Source organism: Pinus tabuliformis, chromosome Q, assembly GCF_031772625.1.
Source record: "Pinus tabuliformis cultivar Carrire ecotype Pingquan chromosome Q, CPIR1, whole genome shotgun sequence".
In the NCBI taxonomy this organism is placed as follows: domain Eukaryota; kingdom Viridiplantae; phylum Streptophyta; class Pinopsida; order Pinales; family Pinaceae; genus Pinus; species Pinus tabuliformis.
This window is the reverse complement of record NC_142296.1, coordinates 867,620,184-867,646,050: the sequence shown is the minus strand read 5'-3', so window position 1 is coordinate 867,646,050 and position 25,867 is coordinate 867,620,184. Positions and strand designations below refer to the sequence as shown.

The following is a 25,867-nucleotide window of genomic DNA, read 5'->3' as shown; positions in this document are numbered from 1 at the left end:
TTCTTCTCTATCAGGATTAGGCTTTTAGGCTTATCTTTCTCAAGATATGGACAAAATTGATATTTCTGGGTCAAATGGCACTCCTTACATATGACAGCTGACGAATAAAGTTCGAGCAGGTCAAAGCAGATGGGTTTTCTTGCTTACGTGGATTATGGGTGCTTCGCCAAATTCTGTTATCAATATTCATGAAGATTTTGATAGCACTCTGTGTGCCATATGTCATTGCCCATGATTATAACGCAAATTGAATAACAACAGTTATCCTGACAACACATAGCATGAATGTTCTCAGATATGGTCAACAATTTATCAAAAACAGAAAGGCCAGATATCGAGATTTGTTCAAGACTCACATTCTAGGATGCCCGATGGTGATATCGACGGATCCAGCTCTCAACAGATATATCTTATTGAATGAATGCCGAGGACTAATTCCTGGATACCCGAAGTCTATGCTTGACTTATTGGGAAAATGGAACATTGCTGCTGTTCAAAGCGATCTTCATAAAACCATGAGAGGAGCCATGCTCACATTGATCAATCCCTCCATGATCAAACGCCACCTGCTTTCTGATATCAACGACTTCATGGACATACATCTGCAACATTGGAATGACCGCGTAATCAATCTGCAGGACAAAACTAAAGAGATGGTTTTGCTTTTGTCTTTACAGCGGGTAATGAGTATCAAGTCTGGTCCGAAGGCAGAAGAATTTTTGTCAAAATTCTGTAAACTCGTGGAAGGAACCATTTCCATGCCTATAAATCTTCCTGGTACCAACTACAAACGTGGTTTCCAGGCAAGGGAAAATATCCTGAGAATGTTGAGAGAAGTGCTCAAGGAAAGGAGGGCTTCCATGGACACTTATAATGATATGATTGCAATGCTTCTCAATGACAAAGAAGAAGAAGCAGATGGCGCATCTGCTAATTGCAAGCTCACAGATGAACAGATCTTCGATTTACTAATATCTATTATCAATGCTGTCTACGAAACAGTTTCCACCACAGCCATGATGGCTGTCAAGTATCTCCATGACAGTCCCGAGGCTCTCCGAGAGTTTAGAGAAGAACACCTAGCAATTCAGAACGGAGGAAAAAATACCAGAAGTAGGGGAAGTCTGGTTCTCTAAGTTTCATTGTGTGTGGCAGGTATTCAAAGGATTTTGTTGATACTCACAGCCTTGTTATGCATGCGTATTATTCTCAAGAGGCTATTACCAACATATCGGACATGTAATTGCAGAGATGAATGCATCTTATAGACCTTTAAAAGAACATTCAGGAAGGGGATCAGTTAATTTGCCCAGAAGCTGTAGCCATTTAAGTAATAAATCTCAGCGTTATCTTTTGCCCAGTTTAGAGTCTGACTTGACATATGACCCAGTTTTCCACCCAGGATGTGAAGGAGAAAAATATGTCATGCAAAACTGTTCAAATTTAGAAAACATTTCTATAGAAGCATTGCAGTCTTCGAGCTATGATGTAGGCCTTTCCATTGGCAGCGCTGTGAGATATACAAAGCCCGAAAAAGAGTCTGCAAAGTGAAAGATGGCACACTGAAAGATTTTTTATCAAGTCAGCAGCTTCTGTCACCATCTGATTGTCACACTCCAATGGGAAATGACAAATATTTAAAGCGGATTGATGGAGCATTTCAATACGTTTCTCCAAATGATTCAATGGAAAATCTCAATGTTGCAAGAAAATTTTCAGATAAAATACTAGTTTATGACCAGATGTTTTCTTTGGAGTCCAATTTGCAGTCATTAAATGGAAAAGAAGACAGTGGACAAAAGGTAGACATGTTTCAACATGTTAAATGGAATGGATTGTCAAGCTCAAAAGATAACCATATTTTCCAATATGGAATTGAGAAGGTTGATAATGTCTTAATATCAATATCCAAAAACCAAACACGGTGCCCGTGTAAAAATCAGTGCTGTTCCAAGTTCATCATTAACACCACTAATCCTGTGGCTTTTGAAAAAAGTGCCAATCATAAGAAGGAAAGCACACAGGTATATAATAGAAGAAAGGTTTCCAGTTTGAGAGTGAATGGTCTCATGCCAAGGATGACTGTCAGTTAAAAGCCTATTGTCATTGCATTCAGATGGATAGGAAAATGCCCCTTGTAGAATATATTGGCTTTGGTTTGAATTTGTCTAACTCTTCAAGAAACTGGACTGGCATGAATGGTTATGAATGAGTTTGCAGGGATGACAAAAAAAAGGACCATACATATCTGATTATTGGATCCCAGAAATGAAGATGAATAATGATCAAGGGAGTAAGGTGCTTAAGCCATGAACAGTGGCGATCATTTAGCTATGAAAGGAAGACTGTGTTTTTGAAATTACACAGCAGTTTCGTAGCGCGCTACGAAACTGCTGTAGCTGCATGTTACAATTGAGTTGATCAATTATGATTGACAAAGCAGCAAATCTTTTGGAAAGGCTTACAGCACATCAAGGACGTGGCAGTCTGCTCCAATTTGGGTAATTAAAGGATAAAGGACATGCTTCTTTGGATTCGAATATTTTAAGGAAACCAAAAGCATAGTACCGGGGTAGTTTCCTGTTTCTCAGCAGAGGTAAAAGGATACGACATTAAAGGCCAGCAAGCAGCTACAGACACCTATCATAGCCAAACTAAAAGATACCACTTGTCAGGGAATAAATCTTGATCGTAATAAATGCTATGTTCAGCATGATGTAGAATTAGAATCCTAATTGTTTTAGGTTTCTAAAGCTGTCAATTAGTAGTCAGTTGTATTTATTAGTTAGTTAAAGGGTTAATAGGTTTCATTAGAAGTAGACTTCGACTTCCCCTCATGCTTGAGGAGGAATCTCAGTCAGGTAGAGGAAGGCTATATATAGAAGAAAATGAAAGGTAATCAGGGTTGGAAAATTTTATGATACAACTTGTATTTGGCTTATGTAAAGACTCATTTTCAGTAATATAATTTTGACTTTACTTCTCAGGATTCATGAGGGATTTCTTATGTTCAGAATGTGTGATCTTGTCCTTTCCATAATTTTTACAGTGGTATAGATGTATAATCACTCAGAATTCACTGAATGTGCTCTTATTTCCTGTATGCATTTATAAATTGTGGTCCCATATGAGTTATGTTCTGAATGTCTAAATGCTGAGTGCCCTGACTTCTATGTAAGGTTGAGTTCACTGTTATATTGAGGTGTTGTTGACTCCATAAGCCCAATGGATAGTTGTTTAATGTGTTTCCAGCATTCATATTTGTCACATTTGTTCTATAAGAGTTAGCCATCTTAATCTTTATCAAAATCATTAACCTTTGAGAGAGCCCTCTCAGGTTGAGGAGGCTAAGCCTCAGCCAAAAGTTGGTTTGAAATAGTTACTTAGAGTCAACCTGACCAGCAGCCTATCAGGGTCTGATTTTGAGATAACATTTTGGTGCGTCTGCTGGGAGTCTGAAGATTATTCTTTCCCGAAATCATGAAGCTGAACTTCTGAAGGTAGCAGGAGCTCAGAAGATTTTCGAGGCTGCAATCTACCTTGGCGACTCCATTGTTGAAGAATTCGAAATTCATAGATTCATGGTGATTCCACTGGATTTATGAAGGACACAAATGCTACCATTCTTATTTCAAGGTATGCATGCATAAATTTTTCAGGAATTCATGGTTTCCCAAATCATTTTCCCAAGGATGCATATTTTCTAAGGAATGGTCCAAAATTCAACGGAGAAGATTTGAGTTTAACTTTGAAGCATCTATCTGAGTTCTGTGATTTTATCGAGCTTCTTAGAGTTAAAAATGAAGATGTTTGCATTATGTTGTTCTATGATTCATTTCAAGGGAAATGCAAACAGTGGATTGAAAGCTTTCCTGCCAAATCCATTAAGTCATTTGAAGACTTTTGGTTTATGTTTTTGGAGGAATGGATAGATAGATCAGAGTTGGTGGCAAAATCTCCTTCAATTCAAGGTTTCAAACAATGGAATAATGATCATAGTAATGGAGAAACAGATGAAAATTTTTCTTTGTCCTTGTCCTCGTATCTAAAATCATTTGAGTGTAAGGCAGAGGATAAGATGAAATTTTTGGATGAAGTTGCTGAGGACATTGAGAAAGACATTGAAGGTTTAGAAGGTCAAATTCAGGCATATAGTTTTCATAATCATGATCATTATTTTCAGAAGCTTTCTATGGCAGAACACAAGGAGAGAGTGTTGCTTCCTTTCTCTTTCACGACTGAGGAACTGTACACTGTTGTTGAAGATCAGTTTGAACAACCAGAAAGTTACAAGAATAATCAAGCTGATCATGTATTCTGGGATCCTATAGCCAAATATATGGAAGAGTTTTACTTTCCAGTGTTTCAGTTTTTCTATGAAGATCAGAGGCAATTCCAGTGGCACTGGTCATCACAATATCATTATGGCTCTGAACTCCGATGCAGTCAAAAAACTCAAATATCAGATAAGACAAATGATTGGCTACATTGGAAATTTCACATTGATTGAGCTGAAAGAAGTTTGAGTTGATAGGGTAGGTAGGTAGGAAAATGCAAATAAGCTCAAGGTTGACTGAGAACTTTTTCAGTAGATGTAGATTTCTTTCTCCTACAGTGATCATCAAGCTTAAGCCCGAGGTGAAGGCCCAAGACGCTGGAAAGGGATGTTTGTCAAGCAAATTTCCGTTTGTAATAAAAAAGATAAAGCACTGGACCTGCATGTTCTTAGTGTACCGCAGGAGCACACTATCCCAAGTGGAGCCACCTGTTATCACTCAAGGAAAATATTTTAAATTCTGAACATCAATTTTTTTTTGTTATAAAGGTTTGGTGTTAGTCCCTTTGCAGGTTCCTGCGGATGAAAGTCACGTTTTTCTTCTCTATCAGGATTAGGCTTTTAGGCTTATCTTTCTCAAGATATGGACAAAATTGATATTGCTGGGTCAAATGGCACTCCTTACATATGACAGCTGACGAATAAAGTTCGAGCAGGTCAAAGCAGATGGGTTTTCTTGCTTACGTGGATTATGGGTGCTTCGCCAAATTCTGTTATCAATATTCATGAAGCTTTTGACAGCACTCTGTGTGCCATATGTCATTGCCCATGATTATAACGCAAATTGAATAACAGCAGTTATCCTGACAACACATAGCATGAATGTTCTCAGATATGGTCAACAATTTATCAAAAACAGAAAGGCCAGATATCGAGATTTGTTCAAGACTCACATTCTAGGATGCCCGACGGTGATATCAACGGATCCAGCTCTCAACAGATATATCTTATTGAATGAAGGCCGAGGACTAATTCCTGGATACCCGCAGTCTATGCTTGACTTATTGGGAAAATGGAACATTGCTGCTGTTCAAAGCGATCTTCATAAAACCATGAGAGGAGCCATGCTCGCATTGATCAATCCCTCCATGATCAAAGGCCACCTGCTTTGTGGTATCAACGAGTTCATGGACATACATCTGCAACATTGGAATGACCGCGTAATCAATCTGCAGGACAAAACTAAAGAGATGGTTTTGCTTTTGTCTTTACAGCGGGTACTGAGTATCAAGTCTGGTCCGAAGGCAGAAGCATTTTTGTCAGAATTCTGTAAACTCGTGGAAGGAACCATTTCCATGCCTATAAATCTTCCTGGTACCAGCTACAAACGTGGTTTCCAGGCAAGGGAAAATATCCTGAGAATGTTGAGAGAAGTGCTCAAGGAAAGGAGGGCTTCCATGGACACTTATAATGATATGATTGCAATGCTTCTCAATGACAAAGAAGAAGAAGCAGATGGCGCATCTGCTAATTGCAAGCTCACAAATGAACAGATCTTCGATTTACTAATATCTATTATCAATGCTGGCTACGAAACAGTTTCCACCACAACCATGATGGCTGTCAAGTATCTCCATGACAGTCCCGAGGCTCTCCGAGAGTTTAGAGAAGAACACCTAGCAATTCAGAACGGAGGAAAAAATACCAGAAGCAGGGGAAGTCTGGTTCTCTAAGTTGCATTGTGTGTGGCAGGTATTCAAAGGATTTTGTTGATACTCACAGCCTTGTTATGCATGCGTATTATTCTCAAGAGGTTGTTACCAACATATCGGACATGTAATTGCAGAGATGAATGTATCTTATAGACCTTTAAAAGAACATTCAGGAAGAGGATCAGTTAATTGGCCCAGAAGCTGTAGCCATTTAAGTAATAAATCTCAGCGTTATTTTTTGCCCAGTTTAGAGTCTGACTTGACATATGACCCAGTTTTCCACCCCAGATGTGAAGGAGAAGAACCTGTCATGTAAAACTGTTCAAATTTAGAAAACATTTCTATAGAAGCATTGCAGTCTTCGAGCTATGATGTTGCTAAACATGGAGGTCAATCCAAAAACGCTGTAGGCCTTTCCGTTGGCAGCACTGTGAGAGATACAAAGCCCGAAAAAGAGTCTGCAAAGTGAAAGATGGCACACTGAAAGATTCTTTATCAAGTTAGCAGCTTCTGTCACCATCTGATTGTCACACTCCAATGGGAAATGACAAATATTTAAAGCGGATTGATGGAGCATTTCAATACGTTTCTCCAAATGATTCAATGGAAAAGCTCAATGTTGCAAGAAAATTTTCAGATAAAATACTAGTTTATGACCAGATGTTTTCTTTGGAGTCCAATTTGCAGTCATTAAATGGAAAAGAATACAGTGGACAAAAGGTAGACATGTTTCAACATGTTAAATGGAATGGATTGTCAAGCTCAAAAGATAACCATATTTGCCAATATGGAATTGAGAAGGTTGATAATGTCTTAATATCAATATCCAAAAACCAAACACGGTGCCCGCGTAAAAATCAGTGTTGTTCCAAGTTCATCATTAACACCACTAATCCTGTGGCTTTTGAAAAAAGTGCCAATCATAAGAAGCTAAGCACACAGGTATATAATAGAAGAAAGGTTTCCAGTTTGAGAGTGAATGGTCTCATGCCAAGGATGACTGTCAGTTAAAAGCCTATTGTCATTGCATTCAGATGGATAGGAAAATGCCCCTTGCAGAATATATTGGCTTTGGTTTGAATTTTTCTAACTCTTCAAGAAACTGGACTGGCATGAATGGTTATGAATGAGTTTGCAGGGATGACAAAAAAAAAGACCATACATCTTTGATTATTGGATCCCAGAAATGAAGATGAATAATGATCAAGGGAGTAAGGTGCTTAAGCCATGAACAGTGGCGATCATTTAGCTATGAAAGGAAGATTGTGTTTTTGAAATTACACAGCAGTTTCGTAGCGCGCTACGAAACTACTGTAGCTGCATGTTACAATTGAGTTGATCAATTATGATTGACAAAGCAACAAATCTTTTGGAAAGGTTTACAACACATCAAGGACGTGGTAGTCTGCTCCAATTTGGGTAATTAAAGGATAAAGGACATGCTTCTTTGGATTCGAATATTTTAAGGAAACCAAAAGCATAGTACCGGGGCAGTTTCCTGTTTCTCAGCAGAGGTAAAAGGATACGACATTAAAGGCCAGCAAGCAGCTACAGACACCTATCACAGCCAAACTAAAAGAGACCACTTGTCAGGGAATAAATCTTGATCGTAATAAATGCTATGTTCAGCATGATGTAGAATTAGAATCCTAATTGTTTTAGGTTTCTAAAGTTGTCAATTAGTAGTCAGTTGTATTTATTAGTTATTTAAAGGGTTAATAGGTGTCATTAGAAGTAGACTTCGACTTCCCCTCATGCTTGAGGAGGAATCTCAGTCAGGTAGAAGAAGGCTATATATAGAAGAAAATGAAAGGTAATCAGGGTTGGAAAATTTTATGATACAGCTTGTATTTGGCTTATGTAAAGACTCATTTTCAGTAATATGATTTTGACTTTACTTCTCAGGATTCATGAGGGATTTCTTATGTTCAGAATGTGTGATCTTGTCCTTTCCATAATTTTTACAGTGGTATAGATGTATAATCACTCAGAATTCACTGAATGTGCTCTGATTTCCTGTATGCATTTATAAATTATGGTCCCATATGAGTTATGTTCTGAATGTCTAAATGCTGAGTGCCTTGACTTCTATGTAAGGTTGAGTTCACTGTTATATTGAGGTGTTTTTGACTCCATAAGCCCAATGGATAGTTGTTTAATGTGTTTCCAGCATTCATATTTGTCACATTTGTTCTATAAGAGTTAGCCATCTTAATCTTTATCAAAATCATTAACCTTTGAGAGAGCCCTCTCAGGTTGAGGAGGCTAAGCCTCAGCCAAAAGTTGGTTTGAAATAGTTACTTAGAGTCAACCTGACCAGCACCCTATCAGGGTCTGATTTTGAGATAACAGTATGAAATTCATATCTAAATTGCTTGACCTTTTCAATTATTTTGTCCTTTTTCTTGAGAAGATAGATCCATGTCATTCTAGAGTGATCATCAATGGAGGTCACATAATAAAGATGGCCTCCAAGAGATTTATTAGACACGGGCCCATAAAAATTAGAGTGAATGAGGTCTCCTAGTGTTCTTTGTTAGGTCCCTATACTACTAGTGTAACCCCTTATTGTTATTAGTACAACCCCCTTATTATATTGGTGTGCCCATGTAGTCCCCATATTGTTATTATTGTGCCCCATAGAAGCCCACTATTGTTATTATTGTGCCAATACATTATTATTGTTATGTCGGCTCTGCTTATATCATCACCCCTTAGACTCCTATATATATAAAGGAGGTCTTGTCATTTGTATCATCCAAGAATTTTTCATTTCTGTAATGTAAAGGAGGTTGCCCCATCGAAGAGGCTAAATTATAAGGCGTTTATCTCTCTTTTTTTTTTTTTTGTGAGTTGGTTTCATAACATTTGGTATCAGAGCTTTGGATTCTAGGGTTTTGCTGCTCCAAATAGGTCATCATGGAATGTTCGCTATAAATTTTTTTCTACGATGTTTCAGAAGCTAAAACAAAGACCCAGTTGAGAAGAAATTGTTCTAAACCTTGGGTTCAAATTTTAGATCTTGTCTCGCTATATTTTCGGAGATATGATCTAAGGAATTAAGGTTTTTTCAAGCTCTAGAATTCCATCTCAAACAGGTCATCGTGGAAGCTTCGCTATAATGTTTTAACTACAAAGTTTTCAAAGCTATAAACAAAACCCATTTGAGAGGAAATCATTCAAAACCTCAGATCTGAATTTCAAATCTTTTCTCACTATATATTAGGAGATATGATCTGAGGAAATTAGGGTTTTGGCAGACTCTCGAATTACATTCCAAATAGGTGACCTTGAGAAAATCACCATAACTTTCTCTGCGAGCATCAGATTGAAATTTCATCAAAAGTTACAGTAGGACGAACTGAATTTTTCCATGTATCGATTTTAGGTCCTAAGGTTGATACAGTGACACGTGGAACTTTGTACAAGTTCACTCTACGGAACTAGTCTATAATCAAGTCATCGTGGGAGATTTGACATAACTCTTCCTTGCAGAATCCAATATTGATTATACTTGTGACATTAGAAAGAGGACTCAAAGGGCTACTATAGGCCACAATTTTAGAACTTGGAGATCTGAAAGTATAGAGTTACAATCATTTCAAGATCCAGCTCATAAAATCAAGAAAAGGTGATATGAGGAAGTTTAATGGCAAGGATCCGTTAAATTGGATACTACAGATGGAGCAATATTTTGATCTACATGAAGTGTAACTATTACAATAAGGTACGTATTGCATCTTCATATTTAGAACTGGATCAATTTTTATGGTATAAAGGGCTTTGTTCTCGTAATGTTACATGGTCAATTTTCATGAAGGAAATGATAGCACATTACGAGGATACACAAAGAAACACCTTCTTTAGCCAATTGATAAATCTCAAACAAAAGTGTTCAATGAAAGAGCACGTTGACGACTTTCAAAAATTGAATATAAGGGAAAATGATATTCCAGAGAAGCAGAGGATTGATGTCTCCATACGGACTTTAAAGGATAACATTCAACATGAGGTTCGTCTTTGGGAACCTGATTCATTGGAGAGGGCATCCAAGTTGGCAAGAAAAGTGGTTAGAAAAATTATGGAAACAAGGAATTCTACCCCTCATAACTATAAATATGTAATTGTTGTTTCTCCTAGCCTTCCACAACCTACAAGGTTGACACCACAACAATTGGAAGAAAAAAGAGCTAAAGGGTCTTGTTATAATTGTGATAACAAATACATTAAATGTCGTAAGTGTGCTGAGAAGAAATTATTTTACATTGATTGTAAAAAGGAGGAAGAAAAGGATCAAGAAACATCAAAAGAAGAGGATATACACCAGGAACCAACCCTAGAGAAATAAGAAATGAATCTAACCATATCTTGTAAAGCATTGGAAAGAATTAACGCTCCTCAAACTCTCAAGATAGAAGGACATATCAAGAATAAAAAGGTTCAAGAATTGAAAGATCACATCGAGAAAGAAGAAATGAATCCGACCATATCTTGTAATGCATTGGCCGGAATTACCACTCCTCAAACTATCAAGATAGGAGGACATATGACGAAGAAAATGTTCAAGAAGTGAAATATCACATCGAGCATCAAGAAATGAATCCGGCCATATCTTGTAATGCATTGGAATAAATTACCACTCCTCAAACTCTCAAGATAGAAGGACATATCCAGAATAAAAAGATTCAAGCAGTGAAAGATCACATCGAGCATCAATAACAAGTTCTCCAAATTTTAAAGGATAATTTCACTTTGGTGTAGAATCGAATGAAAAAACAGGGAGATCAACATCGTAGTGAAAGAAGTTTTGATGTATACGATTGGGTATTTTTACGGTTACATCTCAAGGAAGCTATTTATGAGCAGGGAAATGTTGGCAATACTACATGCACTTAAGAAATGGTGACCATACTTAATGGGAATACACTTCAAGGTAAAAATGGATCATGATAGTCTAAAATACTTTTTAGAACAAAGATTATCTTTAGAAGAATAGAAAAAATGGGTCACAAATATGTTGGGTTATGTCTTTGAAATCATCTACAAAAAAGGGAAGCAAAATGTTGTTGCAGATGCTCTCTCAAGAAAGGATGAGGATGTGGAAACATTGTTTTGTGCTATTTCTATTATCCAACCAAATTTGATAAACAAAGCAAGGGATGAATAGAAGAAGGACAAAGAAGTGAGGCCACTCATTCAAAAGTTACAGAAGATCCCAGTTCAAACAATATTGCAGAACTTGACGAGGAAGGAAAAATCATATTGGAACCTAGAGCAGTCACAGAAACAAGAATCCAACAGCTACGAAATCAATCAATTTCAAAGTATCTCATCAAGTGGAAGAACTTACCCACTGAAGATTCCACATGGGAGGACAAGAATTTTATACAGAAGCATCAAGAACTACTCAAGCGTCGAGGTCAACACTTTTTGAAGGAGAGGGGTATGTTAGGTCCCTATACTACTAATGTAACCCCTTATTGTTATTAGTACAACCCCCTTATTATATTGGTGTGACCATGTAGTCCCCATATTGTTATTATTGTGCCCCATAGAAGCCCACTATTGTTATTATTGTTCCCTTACATTATTATTGTTATGTCGTCTCTGATTATATTATGACCCCTTAGACTCCTATATATAGAAATGAGGTCTTGTCATTTGTATCATCCAAGAATTTTTCATTTGTGTAGTGTAAAGGAGGTTTCCCCATTGAAGAAGATGAATTCTAAGGCGTTTATCTCTCTTTTATATATTTTTGTGAGCTGGTTTCATAACATTATTTTCCAAATCAAATCACTACTTGTAAAATGTTTCCTAGTGTTCCTTTCCAAAGCAAATCCATTGCATACTCCTTCATGACATTCCTTAATGTTGGGGATGTCATTTACCATTTAACTAAGAGAGGGCATTATCTTTTAATGAATATTCCCATATCTTCTATGCCAAAGTTCGATAGGATTGATCTCCATGTAAACTAGGGTTTGAGGAGATGGTGTTATAAATCTATATAGTCTTCCTTCACGAACTACAACAACCTTTTCCTTTTCAATTCTTCAATCATTTCCCTAAACCAAAACTTTACCATCTATAAAAGAAACCCTATCTCCTTTATCTTCTAAACAAGAAATGGAAAGTAAATTCTTTTTCAAACCTAAGAAATAGAGGATGTCGTTGAGGTGTACCTTTGCTCCATTTTCCAGCTTTAATGATGTATATCCAAGGCCCTTGACTACATAGTTGTTGTTATCTCCTAGATCCATTGCATGTGATGATGATTATTTTGATAGAGTATGAAGTTGTCCACTTTCTCTTGTCATATGTATATAGGATCAACTATCATTGATCCATGCATTCTCATCGTCAAGTGTACCTATAAGTGCAGCCAAGAATCCTTCACACTTGAATTTCCTAGATAGATTGTAGATGATCCTTTCAATCCAACTTCCTACATTTTTTATGATATTGAGTCCCATTTTCAATTAACTTGACATTTATGGAGTGACATTTTCTTCCAAGAATTATTTTACTTCCTTCAATTGATAGCCAAAAAAGTGATCTTAAACTAGTCCTTCTTTCACTTAGCTATGATACCATGTTGAGAAATCAATGCTTACAAGAATTAGGGTTTGATTTGTCCTTCTTGATAATTACTTGTGATTTATGTTGGATTTTTTACTTATTTGTTATTTTATATTTCATCAATTAATTACCAAATTATATGTATATCAATACCACAAGAACAAGAGACACATGATATAGGTGTAGAATTTTCTCTACAATTCATCTAGCCCACTGATATCATGTAGAAATTTCACCTGCAGATCCAATTGATATATGCAATGTACTAAAGCATTATACTAGATCTACATCTACCATAAACTTAGCAGAAGCTTAATTTAACATGAGAAACATCAAGCATGAATAGATATAACTGAGAATGAGAAGTAATCAACCATAACATAGAAGATATAACCTGGGGAAAGCATAAACCTAAAACCCCATCTCTGTATTATCAATCAAGTGGAAATCCTCAACAACATACAAAAAGAATCAGCTCAAAATCTATTTTTCTCTCTCTATACTCCGATGGTGTAGTTCATGGACTATCTAGGCCTGTATATATAGGTTGCACAATTCCTCCAAGCCCTTATTTCCTTGCATAGTTTTGTTTGGGGTCCAATTACATAACATGTGTGAATTGGCCCAAATCATACCTGCTATCACCTCAGGTCCAACTACGCAGTCATAGAAGGAAGAAGATTCCTTCCTCATGCAAGGAATATTCACTAGGAATACCCTAGCATCTGATAGTACATTGTCCCTCATCTGATCTCAATTAGGTCTCTGTCTAAACGGCCATGCATCAGTTATCCATGAGTGAATACTCAGTTATCTGAAAATACCAATTGTCACATGCATGTAAGCATCAACAAACTGAATCTCATTAATTTAACAACTTGTTAAATTAATCTAACTAAACTTGACTAAGTTAAACTAAGTCCACTGACCCTCTCAATATAGAACTCATCCTTAATTCCTCAATCAGTGGAGCAAATCAAGGACACATTCCTCAATCAGTGGAGAAATTATTGCATGTTCTCACAAAGACTTCATGTTTGATTTTCCTTAACTAATTAACTCATGGAGAATTAATTAATTAATATTCAAACTGCTGGTAAGACCAAATTCGAATTTTATTTCCTATTTTAGACTAGGGACTGTCTAAAAATAGGAATCCAACTTGAACTGCTAAAAATATAACTTCTATTTTTAGCACTTCCATTTTTCATTCCCTACTACCCAATCCAGCACTGATGCCCAAACTGCTATTTTTAGCAGTGATATTTTTAGCGTTGTCCTGATGATGGATCCCGGTTGGGATTTGAAACGTTGGCAAAAAAATGTTCTTACTGTGGAATCTCCGGTGACTAATTCAAAGATATTTTTAGCACTTCTATTTTTAGCAATTTCTTGTTGCCAATTTTCAACAATAGGCACTTAGTTAGGGAAAAACTCCTCCAAGGGGAAAACCTAGTCCAACTCTTCCACTAGTAGATTCAAATCAAGATGATACAATCCAAGACATTTTAGGCCTAGAAAAATACCTCACCCAATCACCAATTCAGCCCTTCCTTACAATAGATTATCCCTCCCAGAGTCTCCAAGTGTCAGCTTCTCAGTTACAACTTCAATCTAGAATTTCAGCCCCCAACTATAGAATTTCATAGTTGTAGTAGATTTATAAATTTTGGCCTCAAAAATAGTCTAGTAAATTTGCACGTGTGAGATAGATATGCCCAAAAACGTGATCCTTGAATTCTACAACTTCTTCCTTCTCTCACCTCAACTTGGTTCTTCTTTTTCTGCCTCTGTCTTGTAGATCGAACTTGTTGAGTGTGTGATTCAAATGAGTCGAGCTACCTCTATATATAGCCTTTCTTCTTGGCCGAATAGCCCTAATCCAGGCTAACTTCATGAGGACATTGTTGAAAAAATGCAGAAACAAAGTCTCAATTTTATTTTTGGTTAGTCAATTTGAGAAAATTCAAATTTCCACATCAGCAAACACTTGGATGCAATTAACTTGAGTGACATGGATCTTGTCACTCAGTTAGCTCAATAAATTTGAGTTAGAGGACTTGGAGTTTAGTTAAGCATGTGTGATTGCTAAATTTAAGTAACCTAGACAATTATATCTAGTTGAATTTAGTTAAACCAGTTCTAACAGTTGGAAAAAATAATGGAAGGTCAATTGTGTAGTGGGACAATAATCTAACTCAATGATCATCTAGTTAACTGATCAATTAGTCTAAAATAACTAGTGCATGTAGATAATTTGAGTTACGAGTTGTGGTGGAGATTCCAAGGTAGTGTAACAAGAAGTTGTAAACTAGTTTGAGTGTACAATTGTTGCATGTAGGCATATGATCAAACCTTGGGAATCGTGAAACCAATTGGAGGAAAAATCCTAAAAAATAGGGGATAATTCTATAGGAATTGTGAAAGGAAATAAGGGCTCAAGCACAGGGAGAAATTGACTAAGTCTTGGTAATAGTTTCTCATTCAGTAGAGAGATAGGTTATTCACTTGCAAGTTGAGCTCAGACTGAGCTAGAAATTGTAATACGTCTCTATTCATATGATTAATGAAAAGAGGCTTGAGGGGTTTTTCCTAGTTGGGTTCCCCTAGAAAAAATAATGTGAATTCAATTCCACAGATCATTAGAGTAGAATTGTGTCTCTTGAGAAGTTGCAATTCTACCACTAAATTTCTACATGGTATTAGAGCAAGAGTCACATTAGAGTAGGAATTTCCAATTTGTTCCTTAGGAGGTTTGAATTTGCAGCTTCTGTGTAGCAGGATCTCTTCAGATTTAGAGTATACCTTGGAAGGAAACTCAAATTTTATTGCATGGAAGGATTGCACAGAGGTAGTGCTTGATGACAATAGACTTCATGATTTTTTAGCTTCTGTTTACTACCATGTCTCCAAATATTTGAGAAATAAGCTTGAGCTGATAACAAAGTTGGAAGTTTTTGTGGGTTACACTGGAACTCCACACAATTACTGTGTGTACTTACCTTCCCTCAAAATAACAGTTGTGTGAATAGATGTAAAGTTTAATGAGGAGAAAGTGATGCAGTTCTCTCTTGAGATGGAGCTTTAGATCCCACCAGAGGAGGAGCTTTTAGCTCCAAAGGAGGAGCCTCAGGAAGTTGTGCAGCAACCAAAAATAGAGGAGAAAAGAGAGGAGACATCCTCTCAAGGAGAACCATCCAGACAAGGGAGAAAAGGAAACAAGGAATATGATAGAATAGTGTGCGATGTGAGGGAGAATGTGGGAGCTCCTTCAAATTTTCAAAGATAAAGGAGGTCACCTGAGAGGTACATTGGGTACATGGCTCTAATGAATAAGCTTATAGAGAAAGAGCCATCCTCCTTTGAGGAAGTAGTAGAGAAACTTGTTTGCGTTGATAGAATGGTGGAAGAATATGAATCCATCATGAAGAATAATGTTTGGGAAGTGGTCCCAAGACCTGTAGATAAATCAACAGTGGGTTCGAGATGGATCTTCAAGGTTAACATGCAGTAGACGAAAGCATATAGAAGTATAAGGTTAAATTTGTGGCCAAAGGATTCTCTCAAGTTGAGGGAATTGTCTATAAGGAAACATTTTCTCCCATAGCAAGGTATTCATCCATTAGATCATTTCTTGCATTGGCTATGCAGATGGGGACGTGGAAGATCCACCATATGGATGTAAAAAAACATTTATCAATGGTGTTATTGAGGAGGAGGTTTACATCGAGTGACCAAAAGGTTTTGAGAAATTTTATTGGGAGTCTCATGTGTGCAGACTCAAGCGAGCGTTGTATGGTCTCAAACATGCACCCTGATCTTGGTACACTAGGATTGACATTTATCTCAGTAGTTTGGGCTTCACAAAAAGTGAAGGGGATGAAAAGCTCTATCATATTTTGATATAAGGTAAATTACTTATCATTTTTTTATATGTTGTTGATTTAATATTAACATGTGATGAGCAGTTGATCAAATCTTGCAAGGGAGTTTGAAATGAAGGACGAGGGTCTCATGCACTACTTCCTCAGGCTGGAAGTATAGAAGGGTGATGGGGAATTTCTTGTATCTCAAGGCAAGTATGCCAACAAGATAATACAAATATTTTGTATGGAGATTTGTAAACCCATGGAGACACCTCTAGCGACCAACTAGAGGCAGGAGACTGCCACTTCATGTGAAGAGGTGGATGCTACCATTTGCTGGTAGTTAGTGGGTTCACTAATGTATCTTGTGAAAAAATGACCAGATATGTGCTATGCATTTAACTAGCTAAGCCAAGTTATGGTTAATCCAAACAAATTATATTTGAAGGCAGCTAAGAATGTTTTACGGTACCTCAGAGACACTACCCAGTATGGATTATGGTACATACGAACAGCGGGAGTGAAGCTGTGTGGCTTCACATATGAAGATTGGGTAGGGAGTCCATCCGACATAAAGAGTACATCAAGTGTAATTTTCAGTGTTGGGTCTGCAACGGTTTCCTAGTATAGCAGGAAGCAAACATTTGTGGCACTTAGCTCGGCAAAAGAAGAATACATGGCTGAAATTCAAGCACCATGTGAGGTGATCTGGATGAGAAAGATACTTGTGGGAATGTTTGGTCAGATGACAGATCCAATTTTGATCTATTGTGATAATTAGAGTTGCACTAAGCTCTATGAGAATCTAATATTTCATGATCAATCCGTGTATATAAATATCTGATATCATCATTTACAATACTATGTGCAGATGTGGATAATGTTGCTACAATACATTCCAACAAAGGAACAAGATGCTAAAATTTTGACAAAGGCTTTGTCAAGAGGGAAGTTTAAGTTCCACGTGTGCATGATAGGGGTGGTTTAAAATCCCTTTCCCACTTAGAGGGAGTGTTGAAATAATGCAGCAAGAAAGTTTCAATTTGATTTTTCCTTAGTCAAATTGAGAAAATTTGAATTTTCACATCAACAAACACTTAGAAGCAGCTAACTTATGTGACATGGCTCTTTTCACTAAATTAACTCAGTAAATTTGAGTTAGAGGGCTTGGAGTTCAGTTAACCATGTGTTATTGCTAATGTTTAGTAATCTAGTTCAGCTATATCTAGTTGAGTTCATTTAAACTAGTTCTAATAGTTGGAGGAACTAGTGGAAGGTCAGTAGTGTAGTGGGACAATAATCTAACTCACAGATCATCCATTTAATTGATCAATCAAAATAAAATAACTAGTGCATGCATAGAATGCAAGTTCCCAGCTATGGTGGAGATTCCAAAGTAGTGTAACAAGCAGTTGTAAACTAGTTTGAGTGTATAGGTGTTGCATTTAGGAAGATGATCAAACCTTGGGAATTGCGCAATCAATTGGAGGAAAATTCCTAAAGGCCAGTTCTCTAGGAATTGTGCAAGGAAATAAGGGCACAAGAAAGGGCAAAAATTGACTAAGTTTGGGTCAGAGCCTCTCATTGATCCGAGAGATAGCTTATTGACTTGTAGGTTGAGCTCAGACTGAGCTAGCAATTGTAATACAACTTTATTCATTTGATTAATGCAAAGAGGCTTGAGGGTTTTTTCCCATGGGTTCCCATAGAAAAAATATTGTGCATGTGTGTTAACTACTATTACATGTCTGAGATTATTGTTCTAAATTATGAATTGAATTCCGCAGATCAATAGAGTAAAATTATGTCTCTTTATTTAGATTAAAATTTCTTGAGCAGTTGCAATTCTACCACCAAATTTCTACACATAGAGCCAACTTAGTGTGGAGGTGACAAATGACACCTTTGAATAAAAAATTAATCTTTTTACATGATACAAAATCTCAAGAAGGGTCTAACAAAAATGAAAATGACTTTATTGAATCATGACAGAACCTAGAAGCCTACAACAGAGGATTTGACCTAAAATCATTGACCCAAGCATGAAACCCATGCTTTATTGACTCATTTTACAATTTTTTGTTTTTTTTATCAAATATAATTATGAAGACCGACACTAGTTACATTCTTTAACATTTTCAAGTGCAAAAGCATAACAGAGTTTATGGATTACCATGCAAAGAACATAATTAAATATGGTGTTGTTTGAATGCATACATATGGATTTGTATTTAATAAGATAGAGGAAATGTGGCCACATTCTAAAGTCGAACCCCGTAGTATTATACTTTCATTGGCAACTGATGTTGTCAATCTATTTGGAGAGCTCAAATCTACTTACTCGGTGTGGTTTGTTTTTCTTTATAAATAACGACATTCCTCCATGGATATTAATAAAGAGGGAGCACATCATGTTGGCAATGATTCTTTTAGGTATTTATTTAGAATATTTTTTTTTTTTAACGTAGTAACATATCATTTGTCCTCTTTGTTTTTTAATTATGTCTTATATTTTTTTTATCCATATATGTTCAATTATGTCTTATAATTGTGTTTTTTTTAATTTATTTACTCATATATGTAGTAATTAAGTACTATATGTTTAAACAATTAGGTTAATAAGTACTGATGAGCCCTAGTATTGCAACAAGAATGTTGTAACTCCCAAGGCTACCAACTTAAGTTATCAACCCGAGGTTCATACAAACTTAATAGGTGTCGGAACTATATGTTTAGCATGCAATGCATCCTTCTTTCGTTGATCTAATGTAATGAAGTGAATGCCATGAATTCCAAGCCTAAACTAATTGCAGAAATGGAAATGTTACATTATTTGCAGAAAGGAAACCTAATTACTTTTGTAGAGAGGAAATCCTAGTTACTTTTGCAAAAAGGAAATCATAGTTACTTTTTCAAAAAAGAAAGACCATTATATTTTGCATAAATGTAAATGTTAGTCCTATTTGCATAAATGTAAATAGTAACCTATTTTCATAGTGTGAATGGTACATCAAAAGGAAGCCTAGTCTCTGCAATAGAAAGAGCATTGTTGGAAATGGAAACCACAACTTAAGATGTATGAAACAAAATGAAATCATTCTTCAATCACTGCATTGGAGATAGATTTTGTCAACAAATTTCATAAGGTGCTTCATAAAGTAATCATGAAATTCATCATTATGATCTTCAAGTCATTAATCTGTCCATTAACCATAACTACAGAGGTGAATTGCAATAGAGAAAAGGAAAGGCTTAATAGGTTTCTAGTCCTAATCAATCATGGTTCAAAGCCTAGAGATCATTATTCGATCCTAAGGGACAAAAACCAAGATTTTGGAGTAGATATGGTCAATTTTACACGTGGTACAAGAGTGCTACAGGAGGTGTTATAAGAGGCCATGTTTTGCTACAAGAGTGAGATAATTTGTCGAATTCCCAAGTAAATCAAATGAAAATGAGATGGATTTTTTTTATTTATTAAGTAGGATATCCTAGGACTCTGTTCCAACTGTAATCACACCAAAATACCCCATATTAACTCGTGCTAAAAAATAACACGAAATTACTACTCTAAAAACCAGAAATTCAAGAACTAGTGAGCTAGTTAACCTACCAAATGCCTAACCAGATCAAGTGAAAATTCTATGGGGAATTTTTTTTTATTAAATTGAATTTTTTTATGACCCAATACAAGTGGATGCAACTCAAATGAATCCCATTAACACGTTCTAAAAAATAGCATAATATTACTACTATTTTGCTACAAGGGATTTCCAGAAATTCTAGATTTGTGAACTAGTAATCCAATCAAAATAGCTCAATGGTGAATATGAATTTTCAAAGATGTTCTGAGGCTGCATCATGCTTGTAACTTTGTAAATAACCTAAAAAAACCTCACTTCAATCATTTAACCAATATGACCTACACAAAAATGTTGGGTGTGGAGCCTGATTATCTTCTTTATTCAGAGGTATCACTGCATTAGACCCTAGTTCGTAACGGAGCGGAAATGCCACCCGTTGTTTAATCATCGTCAGGGGGGTCAAGGAGTGAACAGGGGGGAACAATGGTTATTTTATGAGTCCCCCCTAGTGGGGGTTTTTGGGTAGTTCCCTCGAAGATAAAAATAGATGTAAAAATTCCTTGTAAAATATTGTAATTTCATAGTCGATCTGAGTCGTTCATTATGTAGATGATTTGACGATAGAAGTTACGTTTAATTTAGGGTTTTTTTCCATAGAAGGAAACCCCTTGCTATATATGAGGGAATTGTATTGCGAATATGTGGATTTGTATTCTGAGCAAGAAATAGAGAGGAGATTTTGTGAGAAAGAAGAGGGGATTACAACAGATTTTTTGTAGGTTGTATCTCTTCATTTTGTAGGATAATATAAAGCAAGGATTGGTTGTTTCTCCATGGACATAGCCCAAATTAGGTAAACAACGTATATCTGTGTCTCTCTTGTTTTATGTGTTTTCTATGTTTATATTTCTACAATATTTTATGTGTTCTACATCTTTGAAATATATAATTTTCTAATAGCTGGTATCAGAGTCGCAGCTCTATTTGGTAGATAAACTCGCAAGAGAGAAGGGATCTTCGTTCAAGTGGGATAAATGGGGTAATATGGTAGGTTTAGGGCCAAAAAATGTAATGGAAAAAACTACCAGTTGTGGAAGATGCAGATGGAAGATTATATGTATCAGAAATATCTGTACCAACCATTGAACGGAAAGACAAAGAAGCCAACGAGTATGATAGACACAAAATGGGATATTCTTGACAGAAAGGCACTTGGGACAATACGGATGTGCCTAGTAGCATCGATAGCCTTTAATATTTCAAAGGAAATGACTGCAAAGGGTTTAATGTCAGCATTGGCCAAACTATATGAAAAAATTGTCGGCCTCAAATAAGGTATTTCTTATGAAGCATTTATTTAATATGAAGATGTCAAAAGGTGGATCGGTTTCTGTGATCCATATCTTGAATACTTAACACATTTTCGGAAGAAATCACATTGGAAGATTTTGGTTGATCTTGTCCTGAAGATGAACTACACTAGGTGGTTCAAAATGCGTCGACCAAAATCTTCCAATGTGATTTATTCTGAAAATGTTTTAAATAATCAAGGTAGATCTATTGCTCATCACTTAAATGAATTTAATACAGCTACCAGTCAGTTAAGTTTTGTAGGGGTAAATTTTGATGATGAAGTTAGGGCTTTGTTATTTCTGTCCTCATTGCCAGAAATTTGGAATGGTTTAGTTATGGCCATTAGTAACTTCGTCTCTGTATCTAGTACTTTAAATTTTGATGATGTTGTTGGTGAAATCCTTAGTTAGGAAATGTGAGGGAAAATCTCCGGTGAGACATCAGGTAATGCTTTGACTACAAAGACTAGGGGAAGAAAAATGGGAAGAGGAAAGAGCCCAGGATATCACAGTGAGTCAAGGAAAGGCATATCCAAGTCCAGATTAGGGATAGTGTGTTGGAAATGTGAGAAGAAAGGACACCTGAAGAAAGACTGTAAGTCTCAAAAGGGAAAAGAAGGAGACACGCAACAAGAAAAAAATAATGAAGAGAATGTGATAGGTGATGTGTTGCAATATGCTTTGATTCTTTCTTTAGAAAATATTATTGATGCCCGGGTGGTAGATTCAAGGGCCTCATTCCATGCCATAGCTGATAGGAAAATTTTTCATGATTACGTTCAAGGATATTTTGGACATGTTTGTTTGGGTGATGATAAACGCTGTAAAATCATTGGAATGTGTAAAGTTTTCATAAAACAATAGAATGGAAACCAATGGCTATTAAAGGAGGTAAGGCATGTCCTAGATCTAAAGAAAAATCTAATTTCAATAGGGCAGTTGGGATGTGAAGGCTATGTAACTACTTTTATAGATAAAACTTTGAAGGAAACTAAAGGAGCCCTGGTAATAGAAAAGGGAGAAAAGGTTGGTACATTATATTTATGCAATGGTATTTCTAATTCTATTAATGATTTAACCTCTGCAGGAGCAAATACAACATTGTGGCATCGTAGGCTTGGCACATGAGTGATAAGGGGATGAAGATTCCCCACTCAAGAAATATGTTTCCAAGTTTGAAGCATGTTGATTTGGAATTTTGTGAGAATTGTGTTTATGGAAAACAGAAGAGTCAGATTTCTTAGAGTTGGGAAAGAAAAGAAGAACGAAAAATTAGAGCTTGTGCATACAGATGTATGGGGACCTGCTCAGGTATCATCTCTTTTTGGATCTCACTATTATGCTACTTTTATTGATGATTCAACCAAGAAAACCTAGATTTATTGTATTCAAAATAAATCTAATGTATTTGATACTTTCAATAAATTGAAAGATTTGGTTGAGAATGACACAAGAAAAAGGGGTAGGTGTCTCAGATCAGACAATGGAGGTGAATATTGCAACACCACAAGAAAATGGTGTGTCAGAAAGAATGAACAGGCAATCATGGAGCATGCAAGGTGCATGAGATTGCATGCAGGATTGCCTTTACAATTTTGGGCAGATGTTGTAGATATTGTTGTTTATCTAATAAATAGAGGGCCTTAAAGTTCCTTGGATGGTGTATTCCAGAGGAGGTATGGATAGGTAAAAAGGTAAGCTACTCATTTTTAAAGACTTTTGGTTGTGAAACCTTTGTCCACATTAATAAGAAAATAGAACAAAGCTTGAGGAAAAACCAAAGAAATGTACCTTTATTAGATATGGTGTTAATGATTTTGGTTATCGCTTTTATGATTATTAAAAAAAAAAAAATCATTAGGAGAAGAGATGTCATATTCAATGAAAAGGTTTTTCATAAGGATCAAATGCAGGAAAAGAAACATGAAAAAGAAAATAGAGAATACATAGTGCTTGATGAGGTCACATAAAAAGTAAAGGTGCCTAAAAATCATAATGATCAATAGTAAGAACAACAACAACAAACACAATAGTAACATGCACCTCAAACACCTGAAAGTGGTGTCAGAAGATCTACCAGGATAAGTATACCCCCTAAACGATAGTCTCCTTCATTATATTATGTATTTTTCACTAATTCTGGTGAACCAGAATGTTATGAATAAGCAGTGCAGGTATAAACTAGGAAGAAGTGGGAGATATCCATGAAAGGAGATGGAATCCTTGGTACATAACCAGACTTGGGACTTAAGCACGTTGCCAGCAGGTAAAAAAAATTGCAAAATAAATGGGTTTACAGGCTGAAGGAAGAAGATGGAGGTAGAAAAAGGTATAAAGATAGCCTTGTGGTGAAGGGGTTTGCACAGAAAAAATGTATAGAATTTGATGAAATATTTTCTCCAGTTGTTAAAATGACTTCAATCAGAACTATTTTAAGTCTAGTAACAACTGACGATTTACATCTTGAGCAGTTAGATGTAAAAATGACCTTTCTCCATGGGGATTTGCACGAAGATATCTATATGCAACAGCCACAAGGATATGAGGTCAAAGGGAAGGAGAAAATAGTGTGCAATTTGAAGAAGAGCCTCTATGGCTTAAAACAGGCTCCAAGGCAGTGGTATCTAAAATTTGACAGGTTTATGTCTGAACAAGGTTATATTAGATGTCACTCCGATCATTTTGTTTATCTCAAAAGGAAAAATGATGGCAGCTATATTATATTATTATTCTATGTAGATGACATGCTTGTTGCAAGGTCTAACATGTAGGAAATAAATGTGCTCAAAGGAAAATTGGCAAATTCATTTGCAATGAAGGATTTGGATGCTACAAAACAAATCCTTTGTATGAGAATAACTAGAGATAGGAAAAATCACAAATTAACATTGTCTCGGAGTGAGTACATACTAAAGGTGTTGAAAAGATATAATATGAAGAATGCAAAACCAGTTACTACACCTTTGGCTATCCATTTCAAACTAACTAAGGAGATGTGTCCCAAGGCTCAGGAAGAGATGGATTATATGTCTAAAGTTCCATATGCATTAGTAGTTGGAAGTTTAATCTATGAAATAGTCTGTACAAGGCCTGATATTGCACATACAATGGGAGTTGTAAGAAAGTACATGAACAATCCAGGAAAAGAACATTGGATGGCAGTGAAGTGGATTCTCAAGTATTTGAGATGTACCACATATCAAGCATTACACTTTGTGATAAGATCCAAACCTAACCCCTTTATTTATGTAATAAACCCAATGGGGGTGATTCATAGTCATAGTTAGTTAAAGAGTCAATAAAGCTCGTATTAATAATTGTATGTGGTTGACCCGCATTTAAGAAAGGGACCACGGTTAGTTGCAAATAGGCCATAATTAATAAAGAAAGTGGTTAATCCATGTTATGCAAAGGACCACTAGCTGTTAGGTTGTCGGGTAGCTATAAATAGTTGTACTTAGAAGGGAAATATCATTGAGTCTTATTTGTAATTGATCTGCACTCTGTTGGAGGTTTCCCCCTCAAAGAGGCAAGTGAACATTGCATCTATCTCTGAATAATAAAATAATTTCTATTTTTTCTCATTTTATTCTGTGTTCTGGGTTGTATTTCTTCATGTATTTGGCATTCTGGAATTTCTCGTAGTTCAAGAGCATAACAAGTGGTATCGGAGCACTTTTCAGGGCCAGTTATACCTACATTTTTTGCAGATTCGTTTTTTGGCTAGAGACATCTTCCCATGTCTTTAAACCACGGGATCTATCATTGAGTGCATAAATCTACAGATTTGGGGAGGCATGCACATAGGAAATACAAAAGATGGTCATGCTTGTTGGACTCCCTTCTAACCCTAGTGGGTACCCCTTCAAGTAGTAGCATATTAGACAAAAAAGCGCACGGACTACACTTCCATGTACCCTTTGGTATATCAGAAGCCCCCTGTGATCACTTGAAACCCCACCTTAGATAAGTCGTCAGCCATCTTGCTGCTACAGTACACTAATAACAACACTCAGGGAGATTATTCGTGTGTATGATAGGGTAGTCGGGTAGTACAGCTAAGGGTACGGTTGATCCTCCTTAGTTAGTGCCCTGAAATAATGGCTCGAGTAATCTTGTTGGACCCTTATGTATATTGCGATCTGTAGCACCTCGCACTCCTTTGTGACTATAGTTCCCTATGCTCTCTGAAGATCGCCCATTATCTTATCTTCCAAATCAGATCCAGCAGTTGAGGTTCTACAGTCGCATTACAATTCAGATCTAGCAGTTGGGGTTCTATCGCCACCGCACCAATAAGATCCAACAGTTGGGGTTCTTCCATTGTAGTGCAACTCACATTTAGTGGTTGGGGTTTTGCAGGAAGCTCTGACTCTCTGCGCAACCTGAGGCTTTCCCGGGACGCTTACAAGAGGCTTAGCCAATAAGATTCAAGACGACGAGTTGATCACAGTGGTACCATTCACTTGTCAACTTCAATTTTCTTGTTGTCCCA

At 36.4% G+C, this 25,867-nt stretch overlaps 2 pseudogenes; both read left to right on the top strand.

Moving 5' to 3' along the window:
* Positions 1-281: 281 nt before the first annotated feature.
* Positions 282-1,136, top strand: LOC149222276 (cytochrome P450 85A1 pseudogene; annotated as a pseudogene).
* A 483-nt stretch (positions 1,137-1,619) lies between these two features.
* On the top strand, positions 1,620-6,009 carry LOC149222275 (cytochrome P450 85A1 pseudogene; annotated as a pseudogene).
* Positions 6,010-25,867: the final 19,858 nt, after the last annotated feature.